Source organism: Natrix helvetica (assembly GCF_964273705.1).
Source record: "Natrix helvetica genome assembly, chromosome: Z".
NCBI lineage: Eukaryota > Metazoa > Chordata > Lepidosauria > Squamata > Natricidae > Natrix > Natrix helvetica.
In genome coordinates this window covers 8,367,676-8,387,106 of record NC_138554.1, presented here as the reverse complement: position 1 = coordinate 8,387,106, position 19,431 = coordinate 8,367,676, and the positions used below count along the sequence as shown (strand labels likewise).

Genomic DNA, 19,431 nt, shown 5'->3' with positions numbered 1-19,431 from the left:
ATATGGGTGCGTGTAGTGCGCGCATGCGTCTTAGCGCCTCTGCAAGCCTCCACAATGCTCCAGCTGCTCAGTGAGGTTGGGCAGGCAGATGGGCCCTCTGGAGCACCGTACCGGAATTTTATCCAGTGCTCCGGGCAGCCTCCACTATGTCCATACTGGAGCGTACCGCCTGCCAACCACCACTCCTCCAGCAGTTCATCTTAAGGTAAAGCACTCTAAACTTGACTGCAGAAAATACGACTTCAGCAACAGAGTGGTCGGTGACTGGAATTGCACTACCTGACTCTGTGGTTTCTTCTCCAAACCCTCAAAACTTTAACCTTAGATTGTCTACTGTTGACCTCACCCCAATCCCAAGAGGTCTGTAAGGGCCGTGCACAAGCGCACCGAAGTGCCTCCCATCCCTGTCCTAATGTTCCCATTTATTCATATACATTTCATGCATTCAAAATCATATTTATACTTAAATATGTTATCTAATACATTCTTGACGAAATAAATAAAATAAAATATGGAGATCTCTTTGTCTTTCCCTCTCACGTGTATTTATCCCCTCAGTTTCCACTCAATTCACCTGACCAACAATATATTTTTCTTTCATTTTTTAAAAAAATTCATAAACACTTTGAATACAGTGTATCGTCAGGGCATATCATTTACAGAAAAGCAAAGAAAGAACAAAGAAATATTAACACATATGTTAATAAGGATAATCATAGTGTAACAGAATAATATTAACTAGATTTATCTTGATATTAGCTTATTTGTAATTCTGCTAATTATATAGCAGACTAAAACCAGGAGGGACACCTTTACATCATTCATTAAGAAGAGGAAGAGGAGGAGGAGGAGGAGGAGGAGGAGGAGGAGGAGGAGGAGGAGGAGGAAGAAGAAGAAGAAGAAGAAGAAGAAGAAGAAGAAGAAGAAGAAGAAGAAGAAGAAGAAGAAGAAGAAGAAGAAGAAGAAGAATTGGAGCGATATGATAGCAGCATTTCAACATTTGCGGGGCTGCCCCAAGGAAGAGGGGGTAAACCTGTTCTCCAAAGCGCCAGAAGGTAAGACAACAATGGATGGAAAGTAATCCAGGAGAGAAGCAACCTAGAACTAAGGAGAAATTTCCTGGCAGTTAGAGCAACTAACCAGTGGAATGACTTGTCTCCAGAAGCTGCAGGTGCTCCAATATTAGGTTTTTAGGAAGACACTGGATAACCATTTCGCTTAAATGGTATAAGGCTTCCTGCCTGAGCAGGGAGTTGGACTAGAAGATCTTCAAGGTCTCTTCCAACTCTTTTATTCTGTATTCTGTAAGAATGCTTTCATGTCCTTTAGTTGATAGCATTGGCAGTTGTCTATCTTTGAATATTTATTTATTGATCAAATTTATAAACTTCTCTTCACCCTCACTGAGGGACTGAACAAATAAAGTAGTAAAGCATATAACATCGGGATTCAGTTTTCCAGTTTAATTCTTTCAGACTCAAAAAAACCTCATCAATTCACATTTCATTTTATCCAGATCCCTCCCTCCTCCTCTCCCTCTTCCTCTCCTCTCTCCCCTCCCTCCCTTTCTTTCTCTCTCCCCCTTTCCCCTATTTATTCTACTACAGCCTCTCATTTCAGCTGCCTAATAATGCCTGTAACAAAAACACACACACACAACCCTTGGATCCTTCCTTCAACCCAAGTTCTTTCTTACACCTCCTTTCAAACACAGGGTGGCAATCTTGAGACAACAGGAGTCCTACCAGGTTACATACAAGATAACCTCTGTAGCACATATGCTTTGTAAACCATACCCTGTGGTTTGTCTTCCTTTTACCGCCAAATTTACATATTCTAAGCCAATTTGTTTGCGAAGGGAAAGAGCTGCATAGTGTCTTTGATAGTGTATAGAGTCTTTGATAGCAAAGTTGGGAAGGGAACCTCGGAAGCCTTACACCAGCATTGAAGTCCTCCAAAGTTATTTTTTGGGGGAGGGATTATTACGCCCATTCTTCATCAGGAAAATGTCCCTGTGGTCTCTCCTATTCCTCCTCATCCTCATCTCATTTTCAAGTAAGTATTGGTTTTCTCATAACGTTAGACTCTTATGTTTTGACTCGTTATAAGTTCTTTGAGTTCCATGCAATCAGGTAGAATACGATCTCGTGGAAGATCCCTGGGAATTTGGCACTAGATTACCTGCCAAGAATGTCAAGAACAACAGAGGTATTCAGCTTCAATGAAGGCAGATCATATTAATGGTCCGTGGGATTAAAAATTATGAATTTGGGGTCCAAAAGTTTGGGGACCCCTCCTTTGGATGATTTCTTGGAAATTGAGACAAAATTATTTGCAAGGAATGACAAGAACAGATGTAATCAGCTGGAATGAAGAAGATGTGTAGGCTTGCCGAGGGTGCTTGGCGATGGGAATGATGGAGATAATATAAATCTGAGAAGGAATTTCTACAGATTCACCCTCATGATATTTGCAGAGAAAGTAGGTCCAAGCAGCACCCAGGATGTTTCTGAAAAGAGGCAGAGGGACTATTTGTCCACCTCTTCAACTCACCTCATGCCTTCTGCATTTATCTTCTCTCCAGGAGGAAGCAGAGGACAGTCAGTGGACCAAACATCTGGAATTGTAACGGTTACTGAAGGACAATCCCTTTCTCTCAGATGTTCCTATGAAGCACAGTTCAGTGACCAAAATTATCCATTCTGGTACATTCAGCATCGTGGTCAGCCTCTAAAGATATTGCTGACCAGTTTTCAGAACAATGCCCAAGGCTTCCAGGCTTCTCACTATAAAAACAAGAAAAATGGCACTTTTAACATGCAGAAAACAGCCATCCAGTTGAAGGACTCTGCTGTCTACTTCTGTGCCTTGCAAGAGACACAGTGACAGGAAGCAGAAGGGCAGACAATCAAAAACAAGAGAAAAAAGTATTAAGAGCAGAGACAGGGAGAATCCTGAAATTGTCAACTGATTCACTTAACCATAGTGCTTTTTTCAGAGTTACGTCTCATGTTAATGTTGAGAAGTGGTCAAAATAGGGAGCGCCCTATCAAATCCTGCCCCTGTAAACAGTGGTGTCCCCCAAGGCAGTTTTTTTTTAGAACAACACTCTTTATCCTTCACATGAATGACCTTTGCGATCATCGCATAAGCAACTGTGTTTTCTTCGCTGATGATGTAAAACTATTTAACGCAACCAACTATGCTGCTACCTTTCAAAAAGACCTTGATTATGTGTCCGAATGTTCAAACAATTGGCAACTTCAAATCTCAACCAATAAATGCTCTCTCTTACACATTGTCAAAAAAAAAATCAGAACACAAAATACAAGCGGGTGGACACAACCTTGTAGATTGCCCCAATCTCTGTCAAGGACCTTGGATTACTCATCTCTAATGATCTCAGTGCCAGAGCCCACTGTAACAACATTGTCAAAAAGGCATTAAGAGTTGTTAACCTAACCTTGCGTAGCTTCTTCTCTGGTAATATTGTGCTGCTAACCCAAGCATACAAAAATTTGCTAGACCAATTCTCGAATACAGCTCCTCTGTCTTGAACCCGCACTGCATATCCGACATTCATACAAGTGAGCGAGTTCAGAGATATTTCACGAGAAGTGTCCTCTGCTCCTCTATGTGCAACAGAATACCTTATTTTGCAAAAACCTGAAATTTTGGGCTTAGACAATTTAGAACTATTCAGTCTGACCTAAGTGTAGTACATAAAAGGATTTGCTACAATGTCCTACCTGTCAATGACTATTTCAGCTTCAACTGCAACAACACACAAGCACACAATAGATACAAACTTAAGGTAAACCACTCTAAACTTGACTGCAGAAAATACGACTTCAGCAACAGATTGGTCGGTGACTGTAATGCACTACCTGACTCTGTGGTTTCTTCCCCAAACCCTTCAAAACTTTAACCTTAGATTGTCTACTGTTGACCTCACCCCAATCCCAAGAGGTCTGTAAGGGCCGTGCATAAGTGCACCAAAGTGCCTCCCGTCCCAGTCCTAATATTCCCATTTATTCATATACATTTCATGCATTCAAAATCATATTTATACTTAAATATGTTATCTAATACATTCTTGACGAAATAAATAAAATAAAATATGAAGATCTCTCTCTCTCTCTCCCTCTCACTTGTATTTATCCCCTCAGTTTCCACTCAATTCACCTGACCAACAATATATTTTTCTTTCATTTTTTTAAAAAAATTCATAAACACTTTGAATGCAGTGTATCGTCAGGGCATATCACTTACAGAGAAGCAAAGAAAGAACAAAGAAATATTAACACATATGTTAATAAGGATAATCATAGTGTAACAGAATAATATTAACTAGATTTATCTTGATATTAGCTTATTTGTAATTCTGCTAATTATATAGCAGACTAAAACCAGGAGGGACACCTTTACATCATTCATTAAGAAGAGGAAGAGGAGGAGGAGGAGGAGGAGGAGGAGGAGGAGGAGGAGGAGGAGGAGGAGGAGAAGGAGGAGGAAGAAGGAGAAGGAGAAGGAGAGGGAGAGGGAGAGGGAGAGGGAGAAGGAGAAGAAGAAGAAGAAGAAGAAGAAGAAGAAGAAGAAGAAGAAGAAGAAGAAGAAGAAGAAGAAGAAGAAGAAGAAGAAGAAGAACAAGAAGAAATGGAGCGATATGATAGCAGCATTTCAACATTTGCGGGGCTGCCCCAAGGAAGAGGGGGTAAACCTGTTCTCCAAAGCGCCAGAAGGTAAGACAACAATGGATGGAAAGTAATCCAGGAGAGAAGCAACCTAGAACTAAGGAGAAATTTCCTGGCAGTTAGAGCAACTAACCAGTGGAATGACTTGTCTCCAGAAGCTGCAGGTGCTCCAATATTAGGTTTTTAGGAAGACACTGGATAACCATTTCGCTTAAATGGTATAAGGCTTCCTGCCTGAGCAGGGAGTTGGACTAGAAGATCTTCAAGGTCTCTTCCAACTCTGTTATTCTGTATTCTGTAACAATGCTTTCATGTCCTTTAGTTGATAGCATTCGTAGTTGCCTATCTTTGAATATTTATTTATTGATCAAATTTATAAACTTCTCTTCACCCTCACTGAGGGACTGAACAAATAATGTAGTAAAGCATACAATATCAGGATTCAGTTTTGCAGTTTAATTCTTTCAGACTCAAAAATAACTCTTCAATTCACATTTCATTTTATCCAGATCCCTCCCTCCCCCTCTCCCTCTCCTCTCTCCCCCTCCTTCCCTCTCTTTCTCTCTCCCTCTCTCCTCTATTTATTCTACTACAGCCTCTCATTTCAGCTGGCTAATAATGTCTGTAACAAAAAAACACACACATAACCCTGGGATCCTTTCTTCAACCCAGGTGCTTTCTTACACCTCCTTTCAAACACAGGGTGGCAATCTTGAGACAACAGGAGTCCTACCAGGTTACATACAAGATAACCTCTGTAGCACATATCCTTTGTAAACCATACCTAGTGGTTTGTCTTCCTTTTACCACCAAATTTACATATTCTAAGCCAATTTGTTTGTGAAGGGAAAGAGCTGCGTATTGTCTTTCATACTGTATTGAGTCTTCGAAAGCAAAGTGGGAAGGGAACCTCAGAAGCCTTGCACCAGCATTGAAGTCCTCCAAAGTTATTTTTTTTGGGGGGATTATTACGCCCTTTCTTCATCAGGAAAATGTCCCTGTGGTCTGTCCTATTCATCCTCATCCTCATCTCATTTTCAAGTAAGTATTGGTTTTCTCATAACGTTAGACTCTTATGTTTTGACTCATTTTAAGTTCTTTGAGTTCCTTGCAATCAGGTAGAATATGATCTCGTGGAAGATCTCTAGGAATTTGGCACTAGATTATCTGCCAAGAATGTCAAGAACAACAGAGGTATTCAGCTTCAATGAAGGCAGATCACATTAACGGTCCGCGGGATTATAAATTATGAATTTGGGGTCAAAAAGGTTGGGGACCCCTGCTTTGGATGATTTCTTGGAAATTGAGACTAAATTATTTGCAAGGAATGACAAGAACAGATGTAATCAGCTGGAATGAAGAAGATCTGAGAAGGAATTTCTACAGAGTAACCCTCATGATATTTGCACAGAAAGTCGGTCCAAGCAGCACCCAGGATGTTTCTGAAAAGAGGCAGAGGGACTATTTGTCCACCTCTTCAACTCACCTCATGCCTTCTGCATTTATCTTCTCTCCAGGAGGAAGCACAGGACAGTCGGTGGACCAAACATCTGGAATTGTGACGGTTACTGAAGGACAATTTCTTTCTCTCAGATGTTTCTATGAAGCACAGTTCAGTGGCCAAAATGATCCATTCTGGTATATTCAGCATCCTGGTCTGCCTCCAGACATCTTACTGACCAGTGTTCAGACCACTGCCCAAGGCTTCCAGGCTACTCACTATGAAAGGGAGAAAATTGGCACTTTTAACATGCAGAAACCAGCCATCCAGTTGAAGGACTCTGCTGTGTACTTCTGTGCCTTCAGAGATACACAGTGACAGGAAGCAGAAGGGCAGACAATCAAAAACAAGAAAAAAAGTATTAAGAGCAGAGACAGGGGGAATCCTGCAATTATCAACTGATTCTTTTAACCATAGTGATTTTTTCTGAGTCACATTTCATGTTAATTTTGAGAAGTGGTCAAAATAGGGAGCTCCCTATTAAATCCTGCACCTATAAACAGTGGTGTCCCCCAAGGCAGTGTTTTAAGACCAACACTCTTTATACTTTACATGAATGACCTTTGAGATCATTGCATAAGCAACTGTGTTCTCTTCGCTGATGATGTAAAACTATTTAACGCAAGCAACTATGCTGCTACCTTTCAAAAAGACTTTGACTATCTGTCCGAATGTTCAAACAATGGGCAACTTCAAATCTCAACTAATAAATGCTCTAACTTACACATTTTCAAAAAAAAATCAGAACACAAAATACAATATGCCCACCAGGTTTCCGCGCATTCCATCAGCCTCGGGCCCTGGGTAAGGGTGGTGGGGTGGCGGTAGTTATACGGGAAGGTCTAGAGCCGAGGGAGTTCACTGTTCCTCAGATATCCGGGTGTGAGTCCCTTGGTGTGAAATGGGGCCCAGGGAGGCAGTTGGGTTTGCTGATTGTATACTTGGCTCCTCGCTATACATCAGCGGCCCTGCCCGAGCTCCTCGAGCTGATCTCGGAGACGGCGGTTGAGATCCCCAGGCTTGTGGTTATGGGGGATTTCAACGTGCCGTCGACGGGAGCAGCGTCTGAGGTGGCTCGGGAGTTCATGGCTTCCATGACAGCCATGGGCCTGACCCAGTTAATTCAGGGCCCCACACACGAAGGTGGCCACACATTGGACCTTGTTTTTGTATCTGAGCAGTGGACGAGTGATCTGGGTATAGGGGACTTTGTTGTTACACCCCTGTCATGGTCAGATCACTCATGTCTCCGGCTGGACTTCCCTGGCGCTACCCCCCACTGCGAGGAGGCGGGACCAGATGGTCGAAGCTGGTACCGCCCCAAGCACCTGATGGAGCCGGATAGGTTCCAAACGGAGCTTGGGCCATTACCTGTAGCCCTGACCCGCGCTCGGTCAGAGGACCTAGCGGCCGCCTGGAACAGGGCGGTGGCTGGGGCCTTGGACCGGGTTGCGCCTTTGCGACCGCTCCTGCGGCAGCGACCCACCCGGGCTCCTTGGTATACCGAGGAGCTGAGGGTGATGAAGTGCCATAGGAGACGTCTAGAGAGCAGGTGGAGGTCCTCACGCTCCGAATCTGATCGAACACAGGTAAGAGCCTACTTATGGACCTACCTTGTGGCATTAAGGGCGGCCAAACGTAGATATTGCGCTGCTCTTATTGCATCCGCAGATAACCGCCCTGCCGCCCTGTTTAGGGTGACCCGCTCCCTCCTGTCACAGAGGACGCGGGGGGCACCCTTGCAGGGCAGAGCAGAGGAGTTTGGGGAATATCTGCAGGATAAAGTCGCTCAGAGCCGGAGTGGATGGGCCCCCCTCAGTGGACCGGACGGGCCGCCAACAGCGAGTCTTGTGAGACCATCCTGGGAGGAGTTTGATTCTGTTGACCCCGAGGATTTGGATAGGTTGCGTGGACGGCTGCGACCCACCACATGTTTAATGGACCCGTGTCCCTCCTGGTTGGTACTGGCATCTTGGGAGGTGACCCGAGGCTGGCTTCTGGGCCTGGTGAATGCCTCATTGGGTGAGGGATCCTTACCAACCGCCTTGAAGGAGGCGGTGGTGAGGCCCTTACTTAAGAGGCCTTCACTCGACCCAATGGAGCTAGCTAACTATCGTCCAGTCTCCAACCTTCCGTTTCTAGCGAAGGTTGTTGAGAATGTGGTGGCGCAGCAGTTTCCACGACACCTTGACGAATCCGAGTATCTAGACTCACGCCAATCCGGCTTCCGACCCGGGCACAGCACAGAGACAGCCTTGGTCGCGTTGGTTGATGATCTCTGGAGGGCCAGAGATAGAGGTTGTTCCTCTATCCTGGTCCTATTAGACCTCTCGGCGGCTTTTGATACCATCGACCATGGTATCCTATTGCGCCGGTTGGAGAGGATAGGAGTCGGAGGTACCGTTTTGTGGTGGTTCGGCTCCTACCTCTCCGACCGGAGGCAATGTGTGTTGACAGGGGGACAGAGGTCGACCCCGAGGCCACTCACTTGTGGAGTGCCACAGGGGTCGGTCCTCTCGCCTCTCCTGTTCAACACATATGTGAAGCCGCTGGGTGAGATCATCTGTGGTTTTGGGGTTGAGTATCACCTCTACGCTGATGATACTCAGCTGTATATTTCAACCCCAAACCACCCCAACGAGGCTGTCGAAGTGATGTCCCGGTGCTTGGAAGCCGTCGGGGTCTGGATGGGGGACAACAGACTTAAACTCAACCCCTCCAAGACCGAGTGGCTGTGGCTACCGGCACCTCGGTTCAGCCAGCTGATTCCATCGCTGGCCATAGGGGGCAAACAATTGCCCCCTGTGGAACGGGCGCGCAATTTGGGCGTCCTCCTTGATGCCCGGCTGTCAATGGATGACCATGTGGCAGCCGTGGCGAGGGGGGCGTTCCACCAGGTTCGCCTGGTGCGCCAATTGCGCCCCCTACTGGACCGGGATGCCCTACGCACGGTCACTCATGCGCTGGTGACATCCCGCCTGGATTACTGCCTCACCTGTTCCGATTAGCAGGCCTGGCATAATTACAACTGTCCCTCCTGGCAAATGTATTATTGTCTGGTTATCTTAGGGGTTTTTTAATTTTTTGTGTCTGTTTTAGGGATTTAAAACTTATATTTATATCAGCTTTGTACAGTTCTTTTAATTGTATTTTAACCTCCTCCAAACTGTACATATTTAACTTTTTTATTGTATTTTGTGATATTCTCTATGGACTGTACACCGCCCCGAGTCTCTTCTGGGAGAGGGGGCGGTCTAGAAGCACCAAATAAACTAAACTAAACAAGCTGGGTGGACACAACCTTGTAGATTGTCCCCACTCTGTCAAGGACCTTGGAGTACTCATCTCTAATGATCTAAGCGCCAGAGCCCACTGTAATAACATTGCCAAAAAGGCATTAAGAGTTGTTAACCTAACCTTGCGTAGCTTCTTCTCTGGTAATATTGTACTGCTAACCAGAGCATACAAAACCTTTGCTAGACCAATTCTCGAATACAGCTCATCTGTCTGGAACATGCATATCGGACATTCATACAATTGAGCGAGTTCAGAGATATTTCACGAGAAGAGTCCTCCGATCCTCTACGCGCAACAGAATACCTTATGTCGCAAAAACCTGAAATTTGGGGATTAGGCAATTTAGAACTATTCAGTCTGACCTAAGTGTAGTACATAAAATTATCTGCTACAATGTCCAACCTCTCAATGACAATTTCAGCTTCAACTGCAACGACACACAAGCACACAATAGATACAAACTTAAGGTAAACCTCTCTAAACTTGACTGCAGAAAATAGGACTTCGGCAACAGAGTGATCGGTGACTGGACTTGCACTCCCTGACTCTGGGGTTTCTTTCCCAAACCCCTCAAAACTTTAACCTTAGATTGTCTACTGTTGACCTCACCCCAATCCCAAGAGGTCTGTAAGGGCCGTGCACAAGCGCACCGAAGTGCCTCCCGTCCCTGTCCTAATGTTCCCATTTATTCATATACATTTCATGCGTTCAAAATCATATTTATACTTAAATATGTTATCTAATACATTCTTGACGAAATAAATAAAATAAAATATGAAGATCTCTCTTTCTCTCTCCCTCTCACTTGTATTTATCCCCTCAGTTTCCACTCAATCCACCTGAACAACAATATATTTTTCTTTCATTTTTTAAAAAAAATCATAAACACTTTGAATGCAGTGTATCGTCAGGGCATATCATTTACAGAAAAGCAAAGAAAGAACAAAGAAATATTAACACATTTGTTAATAAGGATAATCATAGTGTAACAGAATAATTTTAATTAGATTTATCTTTATATTAGCTTATTTGCAATTCTGTTAATTATATAGCAGAGTAAAACCAGGAGGGACACCTTTACATCACTCATTAAGAAGAGGAGGAGGTGGAGGAGGAGGAGGAGGAAGGAGAAGGAGAAGGAGAAGGAGAAGGAGAAGGAGAAGAAGAAGAAGAAGAAGAAGAAGAAGAAGAAGAAGAAGAAGAAGAAGAAGAAGAAGAAGAAGAAGAAGAAGAAGAAGAGAATGGAGCGATATGATATCATCATTTCAATATTTGAGGGGCTGCCCCAAGGAAGAGGGGGTAAACCTGTTCCCCAAAGCACCAGAAAGTAAGACAACAATGGATGGAAACTAATCCAGGAGAGAAGCAACCTAGAACTAAGGAGAAATTTTCTGGCAGTTAGAGGAACTAACCAGTGGAACGACTTGTCTCCAGAAGGTGCAGGTGCTCCAATATTTGGTTTTTAGGAAGACACCGGATAACCATTTCTCTTAAATGGTATAAGGCTTCCTGCCTGAGCAGAGGGTTGGACTAGAAGATCTTCAAGGTCTCTTCCAACTCTGTTATTCTGTATTCTGTAAGAATGCTTTCATGTCCTTTAGTTGATAGCATTGGCAGTTGCCTATCTTTGAGTATTTATTTATTGATCAAATTTATAAACTTCTCTTCACCCTCAACGTGGGACTGAACAAATATAGTAGTAAAGCATACAACATCAGGATTCAGTTTTCCAGTTTAATTCTTTCAGACTCAAAAATAACTCTTCAATTCATATTTCATTTTATCCAGATCTCTCCCTCCACCTCTCCCTCTCCCCTCTCCCCTCTCCCCCCTTCCTCTCTTTCTCTCTACCTCTCTCCTCTATTTATTCTACTACAGCCTCTCATTTCAGCTGCCTAATAATGCCTGTTAAGAAAAAAATAAACACTTCCAACCCTGGGATCCTTCCTTCAACCCAGATGCTTTCTTACATCTACTTTCAAACACAGGGTGGCAATCTTGAGACAACAGGAGTCCTACCAGGTTACATACAAGATAAAGTCCGTAGCACATATACTTTGTAAACCATACCCTGTGGTTTGTCTTCCTTTTACCACCAAATTTACATATTCTAAGCCAATTTGTTTGCGAAGGGAAAGAGCTGCGTAGTGTCTTTGATAGTGTATAGAGTCTTTGATAGCAAAGTTGGAAGGGAACCTCAGAAGCCTTACACCAGCATTGAAGTCCTCCAAAGTTATTTTTTGGGGGAGGAATTATTGCGCCCATTCTTCATCAGGAAAATGTCCCTGTGGTCTGTCCTATTCATCCTCATCCTCATCTCATTTTCAAGTAAGTATTGGTTTTCTCATAACGTTAGACTCTTATGTTTTGACTCGTTTTAAGTTCTTTGAGTTCCTTGCAATCAGGTAGAATACGATCTCGTGGAAGATCCCTGGGAATTTTACACTAGATGATCTGCCAAGAATGTCAAGAAGAACAACAGAAGTATTCAGCTTCAATGAAGGCAGGTCATATTAATGGTCCGCGGGATTAAAAATTATGAATTTGGGGTCCAAAAGGTTGGGGACCCTTGTTTTGGATGATTTCTTGGAAATGGAGATAAAATTATTTGCAAGGAATGACAAGAACAGATGTCCACCTCTCCAGCTCAACTCATGTCTTCTTCATTATCTTCTGTCCAGGAGGAAGCACAGGACAGTCAGTGGACCAAACATCTGGCACTGTGATTGTTACGGAAGGACAACTTGTCTCTCTCAATTGTTCTTATGAAGCACAGATTAGAGGCACACACTTTCAATTCTGGTACATTCAGTTTCCTGGTCAACCTCCAGAATTCCTTTTGGCATCTTATTCGAACCAAGCTCAAGGATTCCAAGCTACTCACATTCCCCATGAAAACAAGCAAAAAGGGACTTTCAACCTGCAGAAACCAGCCATCCAGTTAAAGGACTCTGCTGTCTATCTCTGTGCCTTCCAAGAGACACAGTGACAGGAAGCAGAAGGGCAGACAATCAAAAACAAGAGAAAAAGTATTAAGAGCAGAGACAGGGGGAATCCTGCAATTGTCAACTGATTCACTTAACCATGGTGATATTTCAGAGTCACGTTTCATGTTAATTTTGAGAAGTGGTCAAAATAGGGAGTGCCCTATCAAATCCTGCCCCTGTAAACAGTGGTGTCCCCCAAGGCAGTGTTTTAAGACCAATACACTTTACATGAATGACCTTTGCGATCATCGCATAAGCAACTGTGTTCTCTTCGCTGATGATGTAAAACTATTTAATGCAACCAACTATGCTGCTACCTTTCAAAAAGACCTTGACTATCTGTCCGAATAATCAAACAATTGGCAACTTCAACTCTCAACCAATAAATGCTCTCTCTTACACATTGTCAAAAAAAAAAATCAGAACACAAAATACAAGCTGGGTGGACACACCCTTGTAGACTGCCCCCACTCTGTCAAGAACCTTGGAGTACTCATCTCTAATGATCTAAGCGCCAGAGCACACTGTAATAACATTGCCAAAAAGGCATTAAGAGTTTTTAACCTAACCTTGCGTAGCTTCTTCTCTGGTGATATTGTACTGCTAACCCGAGCATACAAAACCTTTGCTAGACCAATTCTCGAATACAGCTCATCTGTCTGGAACCCGCACTGCATATCGGACATTCATACAATTGAGCGAGTCCAGAGATATTTCACGAGAAGAGTCCTTCACGCCTCTACGCGCAACAGAATACCTTATGTCGCAAAAACCTGAATTTTTGGGTTTAGACAACTTAAAACCATTCAGTCTGACCTAAGTGTAGTAGATAAAATTATTTGCTACAATGTCCTACCTGTCAATGACTACTTCAGCTTCAACTGCAACAACACGCAAGCACACAATAGATACAAACTTAAGGTAAACCTCTCTAAACATTACTGCAGAAAATACGACTTCAGCAACAGAGTGGTTGGTGACTGTAATGCACTCCCTGGCTCTGGGGTTTCTTCCCCAAACCCCTCAAAACTTTAACCTTAGATTGTCTACTGTTGACCTCACCCAATCCTAAGAAGTCTTTAAGGGGCATGCATAAGCACACCAGCCTGCCTACTGTCCCTGTCCTAATATTCCCATTTATTCATATCCATGGAGCGATATGATAGCAGCATTTCAATATTTGAGGGGCTGCCCCAAGGAAGAGGGGGTAAACCTGTTCTCCAAAGCACCAGAAGATAAAACAACAAAGGATGGAAACTAATCCAGGAGAGAAGCAATCTAGAACTAAGGAGAAATTTCCTGGCAGTTAGAGCAACTAGCCAGTGGAACGACTTGTCTCCAGAAGCTGCAGGTGCTCCAATATTAGGTTTTTAGGAAGACACTGGATAACCATTTCTCTTAAATGGTATAGGGCTTCCTGCCTGAGCAGGGGGTTGGACTAGAGGACCTTCAAGGTCTCTTCCAACTCTGTTATTCTGTATTCTGTAAGAATGCTTTCATGTCCTTTAGTTGATAGCATTCGCAGTTGCCTATCTTTGAATATTTATTTATTGATCAAATTTATAAACTTCTCTTCACCCTCACTGAGGGACTGAACAAATAAAGTAGTAAAGCATACAACATCAGGATTCAGTTTTGCAGTTTAATTCTTTCAGACTCAAAAATAACTCTTCAATTCACATTTCATTTTATCCAGATCCCTCCCTCCTCCTCTCCCTCTCCCCTCTCCCTCCCTCTCTTTCTCTCTCCCTCTCTCCTCTATTTATTCTACCACAGCCTCTCATTTCAGCTGGCTAATAACGCTTGTAACAAAAAACACACAAAACCCTGGGATCCTTCCTTCAACCCAGGTGCTTTCTTACACCTCCTTTCAAACACAGGGTGGCAATCTTGAGACAACAGGAGTCCTACCAGGTTACATACAAGATAAAGTCCGTAGCACATATCCTTTCTAAACCATACCCTGTGGTTTGTCTTCCTTTTAACACCAAATTTACATATTCGAAGCCAATTTCTTTGCGAAAGGAAAGAGAGGCCTAGTGTCTTTGATAGTGTATTGAGCCTTTGATAGCAAAGTTGGAAGGGAACCTCAGAAGCCTTGCACCAGCATTGAAGTCCTCCAAAGTTATTTTTTGGCGGAGGGATTATTACGCCCATTCTTTATCAGGAAAATGTCCCTGTGGTCTGTCCTATTCGTCATCATCCTCATCTCATTTTCAAGTAAGTATTGGTTTTCTCATAACGTTAGACTCTTATGTTTTGACTCGTTTTAAATTCATTGAGTTCCTTGCAATCAGGTAGAATACGATCTCGTGGAAGATCTCTAGGAATTTGGCACTAGATTTCCTGCCAAGAATGTCAAGAACAACAGAGGTATTCAGCTTCAATGAAGGCAGATCACATTAACGGTCCGTGGGATTAAAAATTATGAATTTGGGGTCCAAAAGGTTGGGGACCCTTGTTTTGGATGATTTCTTGGAAATGGAGACCAAATTATTTGCAAGGAATGACAAGAACAGATGGAATCAGCTGGAATGGAGAACATGTGTAGGCTTGCCGAGGGTGCTTGGCGATGGGAATGATGGAGAGAATTTAAATCTGAGAAGGAATTTTTACAGATTAACCCTCATGATATTTGCAGAGAAAGTCGGTCCAAGCAGCACCCAGGATGTTTCTGAAAAGAGGCAGAGGGACTATTTGTCCACCTCTTCAACTCACCTCATGCCTTCTGCATTTATCTTCTCTCCAGGTGGAAGCAGAGGACAGTCAGTGGACCAAACATCTGGAATTATGACGGTTACTGAAGGACAATCTCTTTCTCTCAGATGTGCCTATGAAGCACAGTTAAGTACCATAAATTACCCATTCTGGTATATTCAGCATCCTGGTCTGCCTCCAGACATCTTACTGACCAGTTTTCAGACCACTGCCCAAAGCTTCCAGGCTACTCACTATGATAACAAGAAAAATGGCACTTTTAACATGCAGAAAACAGCCATCCAGTTGAAGGACTCTGCTGTCTACTTCTGTGCCTTCCAAGAGACACAGTGACAGGAAGCAGAAGGGCAGACAATCAAAAACAAGAGAAAAAAGTATTAAGAGCAGAGACAGGGGGAATCCTGCAATTGTCAACTGATTCACTTCACCATAGTGCTTTTTTCAGAGTCACGTCTCATGTTAATTTTGAGAAGTGGTCAAAATAGGGAGCGCCCTATCAAATCCTGCATCTGTAAACAGTGGTGTTCCCCAAGGCAGTGTTTTAACACCAACACTCTTTATACTTCACATGAATGACCTTTGGGATCATAGCATAAGTAACTGGGTTCTCTGCACTGATGATGTAAAACTATTTAACGCAACTTGCTATGCTGCTGCCTTTCAAAAAGACCTTGACTATGTGTCCGAATGGTCAAACAATTGGCAACTTCAAATCTCAACCAATAAATGCTCTATCTTACACATTGTCAAAAAAAATCAGAACACAAAATACAAGCTGGGTGGACACAACCTTGTAGATTGCCCCCACTCTGTCAAGGACCTTGGAGTACTCATCTCTAATGATCTAAGTGCCAGAGCCCACTGTAATAACAAAAAGGCATTAAGAGTTGTTAACCTAACCTTGCGTAGCTTCTTCTCTGGTAATACTGTACTGCTAACCAGAGCATACAAAACCTTTGCTAGACCAATTCTCGAATACAGATCATCTGTCTGGAACATGCATAGCGGACATTCATACAATTGAGCGAGTCCAGAGATATTTCACGAGAAGAGTCCTCTGCTCCTCTAGGCGCAACAGAATACCTTATGTTACAAAAAACTGAAATGTTGGGCTTAGGCAACTTAGAACTATTCAGTCTGACCTAAGTGTAGTACATAAAATTATTTGCTACAATGTCCTACCTCTCAATGACTACTTCAGCTTCAACTGTAACAACACACAAGCACACAATAGATACAAACTTAAGGTAAACCTCTCTAAACTTGACTTCAGAAAATACGACTTCAGCAACAGAGTGGTCGGTGACTAGACTTGCACTACCTGACTCTGTGGTTTCTTCCCCAAACCCCTCTAAACTTTAACCTTAGATTGTCTACTGTTGACCTCACCCCAATCCCAAGAGGTCTGTAAGGGCCATGCATAAGCGCACCAAAGTGCCTCCCATCCCTGTCCTAATATTCCCATTTATTCATATACATTTCATGCATTCAAAATCATATTTATACTTAAATATGTTATCTAATACATTCTTGACGAAATGAAATAAAATATGAAGATCTCTCTTTCTCTCTCCCTCTCATGTGTATTTATGCCCTCAGTTTACACTCAATTCACCTGACCAACAATATATTTTTCTTTCATTTTTTTAAAATTCATAAACACTTTGAATACAGTGTATTGTCAGGGAATATCATTTACAGAAAAGCAAAGAAAGAACAAAGAAATATTAACACATATGTTAATAAGGATAATCATAGTGTAACAGAATAATTTTAACTAGATTTATCTTTCTATTAGCTTATTTGTATTTCTGCAAATTATATAGCAGAGTAAAACCAGGAGGGACATCTTTACATCACTCATTAAGAAGAGGAGGAGGAGGAGGAGGAGGAGGAGGAGGAGGAGGAGGAGGAGGAGGAAGAAGAAGGAGAAGGAGAAGGAGAAGGAGAAGGAGAAGGAGGAGAAGGAGGAGAAGGAGAACAAGAAGAAGTTGGAGAAGAAGAAGAAGAAGAAGAAGAAGAAGAAGAAGAAGAAGAAGAAGAAGAAGAAGAAGAAGAAGAAGAAGAAGAAGAAGAAGAAGAAGAAGAAATGAAGCGATATGATAGCAGCATTTCAATATTTGAGGGGCTGCCCCAAGGAAGATGGGGTAAACCTGTTCTCCAAAGCACCAGAAGGTAAGAGAACAATGGATGGAAACTAATCCAGGAGAGAAGCAATCTAGAACTAAGGAGAAATTTCCTGGCGGTTAGAGCAACTAACCAGTGGAACGACTTGTCTCCAGAAGCTGCAGGTGCTCCAATATTAGGTTTTTAGGAAGACACTGGAGAACCAGTTCTCTTAAATGGTATAGGGCTTCCTGCCTGAGCAGGGGGTTTGACTAGAAGACCTTCAAGGTCTCTTCCAACTCTGTTATTCTGTATTCTGTAAGGATGCTTTCATGTCCTTTAGTTGATAGCATTGGCAGTTGCCTATCTTTGAATATTTATTTATTGATCAAATTTATAAAATTCTCTTCACCCTCACCGAGAGACTGAACAAATAAAGTAGTAAAGCATACAATATCAGGATTCAGTTTTGCAGTTTAATTCTTTCAGACTCAAAAATAACTCTTCAATTCACATTTCATTTTATCCAGATCTCTCCCTCCCCCTCTCCCTCTCCCCTCTCGCCCCTTCCTCTCTTTCTCTCTCCCTCTCTCCTCTATTTATTCAACTACAGCCTCTCATTTCAGCTGCCTAATAATGCCTGTAAGAAAAAATAAACACTTCCAACCCTGGGATCCTTCCTTCAACCCAGATGCTTTCTAACATCTCCTTTCAAACACAGGGTGGCAATCGTGAGACAACAGGAGTCCTACCAGGTTACATACAAGATAACCTCTGTAGCGCATATGCGTGGTAAACCATACCCTGTAGTTTGTCTTCCTTTTACCGCCAAATTTACATATTCGAAGCCAATTTGTTTGCGAAGGGAAAGAGCTGTGTAGTGTCTTTGATAGTGTATTGAGTCTTTGATAGCAAAGTTGGAAGGGAACCTCAGAAGCCTAACACAAGCATTGAAGTCCTCCAAATTATTTTTTTTGGGGGGGATTATTAGGCCCATTCTTCATCAGGAAAATGTGGTCTGTCCTATTCGTCATCATCATCATCTCATTTTCAAGTAAGTATTGATTTTTTCATAACGTTAGACCCTTATGTTTTGGCTCGTTTTAAGTCCTTTGAGTTCCTTGCAATCAGGTAGAATACGATCTCATGGAAGATCCCTGGGAATTTGGCACTAGATTACCTGCCAAGAATGTCAAGAACAACAACAGAGGTATTCAGCTTCAATGAAGGCAGATCATATTAATGGTCAGTGGGATTAAAAATTATGAATTTGGCGTCCAAAAGGTTGGGGATCCCTGCTTTGGGTGATTTATTGGAAATTGAGACTAAATTATTGGGAAAGAATGACAAGAACAGATGTAATCAGCTGGAATGGAGAACATGTGTAGGCTTGCCGAGGGTGCTTGGCGATGGGAATGATGGAGAGAATATAAATCTGAGAAGAAATTTCTACAGATTAACCCTCATGATATTTGCAGAGAAAGTCGGTCCAAGCAGCACCCAGGATGTTTCTGAAAAGAGGCAGAAGGACTATTTGTCCATCTCTTCAACTCACCTCATGCCTTCTGCATTTATCTTCTCTCCAGGTGGAAGCACAGGACAGTCAGTGGACCAAACATCTGGAATTGTGACAGTTACTGAAGGACAATCTCTTTCTCTCAGATGTGCCTATGAAGCACAGTTCAGTGGCCAAATTTATCCATTCTGGTACATTCAGCATCCTGGTCAGCCTCTAAAGATCTTGCTGACCAGTTTTCAGACCACTGCCCAAGGCTTCCAGGCTACTCATTATGAAAACAAGAAAAATGGAACTTTTAACATGCAGAAACCAGCCATCCAGTTGAAGGACTCTGCTCTCTACTTCTGTGCCTTCAGAGATACACAGTGACAGGAAACAGAAGGGCAGACAATCAAAAACAAGAGAAAAAAGTATTAAGAGCAGAGACAGGGGGAATCCTGAAATTGTCAACTGATTCACTTAACCAGAGTGATTCTTTCAGAGTCACATTTCATGTTAATTTTGAGAAGTGGTCAAAATAGGGAGCTCCCTATTAAATCCTGCACCTATAAACAGTGGTGTCCCCCAAGGCAGTGTTTTAAGACCAACACTCTTTATACCTTACATGAG

The 19,431-nt window shown here is 42.7% G+C and overlaps 1 gene segment (V, D, J or C); it reads left to right on the top strand.

The window, feature by feature from the left end:
- Nucleotides 1-18,449: 18,449 nt before the first annotated feature.
- Nucleotides 18,450-19,191, top strand: LOC309401250 (T cell receptor alpha variable 18-like). The segment is given in 2 exons: nt 18,450-18,513; nt 18,890-19,191.
- Nucleotides 19,192-19,431: the final 240 nt, after the last annotated feature.